The sequence below is a fragment of the Gossypium arboreum genome, chromosome 2, assembly GCF_025698485.1.
Source record: "Gossypium arboreum isolate Shixiya-1 chromosome 2, ASM2569848v2, whole genome shotgun sequence".
NCBI lineage: Eukaryota > Viridiplantae > Streptophyta > Magnoliopsida > Malvales > Malvaceae > Gossypium > Gossypium arboreum.
In genome coordinates this window covers 98,039,947-98,046,035 of record NC_069071.1, presented here as the reverse complement: position 1 = coordinate 98,046,035, position 6,089 = coordinate 98,039,947, and positions in this window count along the sequence as shown.

Sequence of the window (6,089 nt, the reverse complement as noted above, 5' to 3'; positions counted from 1 at the left end):
TTTGTCGCAGATTTAAGTCTCTTTGGGTCATCAAATATTTGAGACTTTTGTGATCCGAGTATACATGGCACCTTTCACCAAATAAGTAATGTCGCCAAATCCTTAAGGCGAATACGATGGCGGCCAATTCGAGATCATGAGTCGGATAATTTTTCTCATGTGGCTTTAATTACCTCGACGATAGGCCACAACTCGACCTTCTTGCATTAATACGCAACCTAACCCAAGTAGAGATGCGTCACTATAAATGACAAACTCTTTGCCCGATTCGGGTTGCACTAGAATTGGGGCTTCATCAAATAAGCTTTCAGTTGATCGAAACTTTTCGACATTTCTCCGTCCATTCGAACTTAACATCCTTTTGGAGTAGCCGTCATTGGCGTGGCTATCGTCGAGAAACCTTTACAAATCGTCGGTAATAACCGCAAGCCCCAAAAAGCTCCTAACTTCGGTAACATTCCTTGGTGGTTTCCAATCGACTATGGCTGAATTTTGTTGGGTCCACCCGACACCGATGCGGACACCACGTGCCCCAAAAAGCTAACCTCTTTCAACCAAAATTCACATTTCTTGAACTTTGCGTATAGCGCTTATCTCGTAAGATTTGCAACACTAGCCTCGGTGTTCAAAGATGCTCGGTTTCATCTCTCGAATAGACCAAAATTTCATCGATAAATACAACTACGAACCGATCCAAGTATGGCCTGAAAATTCTATTCATTAAATCCATAAACACCGAGGGCATTAGTGAGCCCAAACGGCATCACCAAGAATTCGTAGTGACCGTACCTCGTTCTAAAAGCGGTTTTGGGTATGTCCGATTCTCGGACCCTCAACCGATAGTACCCGACCTCAAATCTATCTTTGAAAACACCGAGGCTCCCTTTAATTGATCAAACAAATCGTCAATTCGTGGCAATGGATATTTATTCTTTATCGTCACTTTATTGAGTTGACGATAGTCGATGCACAACCTCATGGTTCCGTCCTTCTTCTTCACAAACAATACAAAGCGCCCATGGAGAAAAACTTCGGTCGGCGAAACCTCTATCCGTCAATTCTTGCAATTGAACCTTCAATTCCTTTAATTCCGTTAATGCCATACGACACGGGGCTATTGAAATCGGCGTAGTACCCGGTACAACCGATGTCAATTCCACTTCTCGAACCGGTGGCAATCCGGTAACTCCTCGGAAAAACATCCGAATACTCACAAACCACGGTACCGATTCGAGTTTCCTTTCCGTCTCTTTACTTCCAAACACATACGCAAGGTATGTTTCACACCCTTTTCACATACCTCCGGCGGTCATAGAAGATATTATCATTGGCGCTCCTTTTAAATCGATGAGACTCGACTCGGACTACCTCATTATTTGCACTCATCAAATCAATGGTTTTCCTTTTGCGATCCACCTTTGCATCATGTACGGTCACCAATCCATACCAAGAATAACATCGAATTCATTAAATGGTAGAAGCATCGGATCGGTAGGAAAGCAGATTCTCGAATTGTTAGGGGCATCTCTTGCACACTTTATCAACGAGCACGTATTGACCCAAAGGGTTTGACACTCGAATTACGAACTCGATGAGACTCAGCGGTAGAGTCTTCTTTGGATGCTAAGGTTTCACATACATATGAGTGAGTAGAGCGGGGTCAATCAATGCAATCACAATAGTATCAAAGAGAGTAAAAGTACCGGTGATAACGTCGGGGAGGATGCCTCCTCTCGTCATGCGGATGGCATATGCTCTAGCAGAGTACGGTCTCGGATCGGACAGCCGTATTAGAGGCTCCTCTCGATTACCACCCCTACCTCCAGAGATTCTCGGGGCCTACCTCCACTGTCGTTCCACTAGGTCTTGCACCTTGCGTCTTATTCCTCTCATCTAGCTCGTGCAATCTCTAATGAAGTGGTCCTTGAACCGCATCCATAACAGCCCTATTAATGACTTACCCCAACATTCACCTAGGTGTCGTCTTCCACATTGGGGGCATTCAGGTCTCTCTTGACGATTATTGCCACACTAGCTATGAAGTAGCTCGGAGTCCGTCAATGGTCGGGCTCTAATGGAAATTCCATGATCGTCCTCGACTTACTGGTGTCCTCCCTGAACCTCTTTACAGCCGAGAACGGAGCTTTACTCGTCGATCTTTTACGGTAATCTCTTGCTTCAAATTCAACCTTCTTCTTCTCCTTCCCAAGTTCTTCCGCCTTGCAGGCTCGTTCGACTAGTGTCACGAACTCCTTTATCTCCAAAATTCCCACTAGTAACTTTAACTCTTCATTCAATCCTTCTTCAAATCTTTTGCACATCGCAACCTCATCAGCCACACACTCCGAGCATACCGACTAAGTCTTACGAACTCATGTTCGATTCGAGATCTGATCATCCGCCTTGCTTGAGTTCCAAGAATTCCTTACGCTTCGATCGATGAACTGTTGACTAATGTATTTCTTTGAAATTGGATTGGAAGAAATCCCAAGTAACTCGTTCATTTGGGACTATGGAAATTAAAGTCCTCCACCAATAGTAAGTCGAGTCTACTTAACAAGGATATAGCACACTTAAGACATTCGTCGGGTGTGCATGACAGTTCATCTAACACTCTAATGGTGTTATCGAGCCAGAACTTAGCCTTTTCGGCATCATCAGTAACTATGGCCTTGAACTCCTCGGCCCCACGCTTCCTAATCAAGTCCACAGGTGGTTTACTCAGCCTCACAGGATCAGTAATTGGAGGCATTGCGGGCTCTTGGGGTGGAGTATTTAAATTCGGGAATGGTTGGACAGCCGGGTTGGTTCGTGCATATTGCGCGACCCACTCATTCATCATGGTGAAGAAGGCTTGTTTCGCCCCTTCATTTTGATTATTCGCGGATGACTGAGGCTCAACGGGCAGTGTCCCTTGCACAGGAGCAGCCGCTACACTTTCAACGTCATCCGCCAAGGGTCTCTCTACCCCGGGTTCCATTGCTAATCAAAACAAAAATTCCAACCGTCAGAAGTCATCACATTATTAAGCGCTAACAATTTGGCATGTATAGCTAGACTCACACGCGTTATGGTAGTCCTAGAACCGACTAAACCATAGCTCTGATACCAATAAAATTGTAACACCCCTAACTCGTGACCGGACGCCGATTGTCGGACACGAGGGTTAACGAGACAAATCCTCTTAAAGTACCGACCAATTTGACATTTCTGGACAGGCTGGAAAACTGCGTCACCGTCGTCTTAAAATCATATCTCGAGTTCCAAAACTCGGAAACTGGTTTCGTAAATTTTCCTGAATTTAGACTCATATACCCATCCATGGATTTATTTTTAGAATTTTGGTTAGGCCAATTGGTACAGTTTATTAGTTAAAGTCACCCATGTTACAGGGATCGACTGCTCTGCCCTCCGCGCATTACAACTTGAATATCTTTCTGTAAAGGGCTTTAATACTGGTGCCGTTTGTTTCTAATAAAACTAGACTCAAAATGGAATCTGTACATATAAGGCATGACTCCTAATTCTTTCTGGATAATTTATGGTAAATTTTCAAAGTTGCGACAGGGGACCCAGAAATCGTTCTGGCCCTGTCTCACGAGAACTTTAATATTTCCCAGTATACTGCTCATATGGTCGTTTCGTTTCGTCCATATAAAATAGATTCATCAAGGTTCAGTTCCATAATTTACTCACTATTTAATTCTACTTCTACTATTTTTAGTGATTTTTCAATCTCATCTCACTGCTGCTGTCCGCAACAGTTACTGCATGAGACTATGCCAATTTCATGAATTTTTCCTTGGCCTTAATCATCCATCATACATGACACAAATTATGGCCACCTTAACAAAATTTGAGTTTCTAAGACTCGTGGCTATAGGTTCTAGCATCCCACTCGACGACCACATAGGCCATTTTCACATGGCTTAAAGTTTACAACCCACAATTCGACAAAATATAATAGCCTATACATGCCAAATGTTCTTCAACAACAAAAAACAATACCACAAGATTTCAGCGGTGTGATGACTTCAACGACGGTTCGAGCACGCAACAATACGAGTCCAAGAGACCTAAAATGGGTGACAAGAAAACACCGAGTGAGTTTACAACTCAGTAAGTCATAAGCATTCGTCAATCCATCGATAAAGTTACTACTACATGTACAACAAATGAGGCTAGGTACTCGTCCATATCGAATCTATACCATAATACCTCGGACCTTTCGGTCCAATCTCGTACCAATTCATACATCCACATTTCATATTCTACACAACAAGATAATCGAAGCATTTTTACACATTAACTCAATTTCCAGCACAACCATACAATTTCAATCATCACATAGATTTAAGGCTTACCAAATTCAACCCCGAGCATGAACATATTTTCTATTCGTCAAGAGCTTGAGGTACTTACCCGATCCGCTGTCCGGGATTAGCTCGATAATGTCGCACACTCAGTGCCAATTGTAATGCAAGAACATATAGTGAATCCGCACACTTAGTGCTATATGTATTCAACTCGCACACTTAGTGCTATATAATCAAACTCGCACACTTAGTGCTGTACAATTTTAAACCCGCACACTTAGTGCCAATCTTGTCACCGTGTCCATTTATACCCGCACACTTAGTGCCGAGACCAATACCTTATGTATTTTGCTGCCTTTATACATTCAACAATGGCATCATTCCATACACATACATTTCCATTTACACACCAACTCATTTAAACACATTTGCATATATATATATTGATCATTTAAATCAACGCCAAATATGCGCTTAATGACTTACCTTGTGTTGGGTAAAACAGTCCAAGTCGGCTACCCGATGACCTTCGTCTTTCCCTTGCTTGATTCTCCTTCTTTAACTCCTTGAGCTTAATCAATAAATCAACTAGTTTAACCCTCTTGCTAAACATTCATAATTCAATTACACATGCATATGTATGTTTGTATATTCGGCAACCATCCTCACTTATTACCCATTTGGTCAACAATCTAAGCCAAGATAAGGCTTCAATATGGTTGCCTCTAACCGAATACATGCACACCAATCTACTTCCTTTGGCGAATATGCATGTCTATGTGGAGGCTAATCTTACACTTAATACTACACAAAAAAACAGCATACATTTTCCTAATTAACGCATTACATATTGTAGTTCTATACACATCTCTCATTTATTTCATAACCAAAACAACATCACAAGCAAATAGACACCTTAAAATAGTATACATGTCATACCAATTCATCATGTGCAAACATATATTCATGTAGGTGCAATGGCGAATTCTCAAGTGGCTTATATCCAAATATACACACATATCCAAAGCTTAAATCTTACTTACCATGCAACATGCATGAATCATACTTATGGATACAACATGGCGAATACCACAACACCATACCGTTTCAATTTGGTCATGGTTAAACAAAGAACTTAGTATCTCATTCAAAATGCTAAAAGAAAATCTAAGAATCCTCAATCTACCATCACATGAATCATTATCAAGCTTGATATTTAGCATGCAATGGCATTAACACCATATTCACTTTGGCGAATTTCATTCCCATGACATAACAAAGATTTGAACCATGGGCTAACAAGAACATCAAGCTAGCAACTAAAATATACATGAATCTCATGGCAAAACATCAAACTTACCTTAATCTAGGTACAAGTATGGCCAAACCTCCTCCTAAACCTCTTCCAAACCAACATGAAACAAGAATTCCTTCCTTCCTCCTTAGAATTTTCAGCCCAAAGGAAATGAAAATGATGAACAAAATTCTTCTTTCTTTCTCCACACTCACGGCAACAAGGGCATCCAAGCTCATCTTTCTCTTTTTTTTTTCATTTTTTATGCTTATTTTATTATAATACTTCCTACATAACTCACTAGCCAAACATGTTGGAAACATGTTTTCCCTTGCCCATCATGCCCACCTTGGCCGCCACTATAGTCAAATTTGGGGAATTTGACATGCAAGGACAACATTTCCTAGTGTGCATCAATAGACCACTTCCACATTTGCCTATCTCAATTCTAAATTTTCTCACACAAGTCCTTTCTAGTG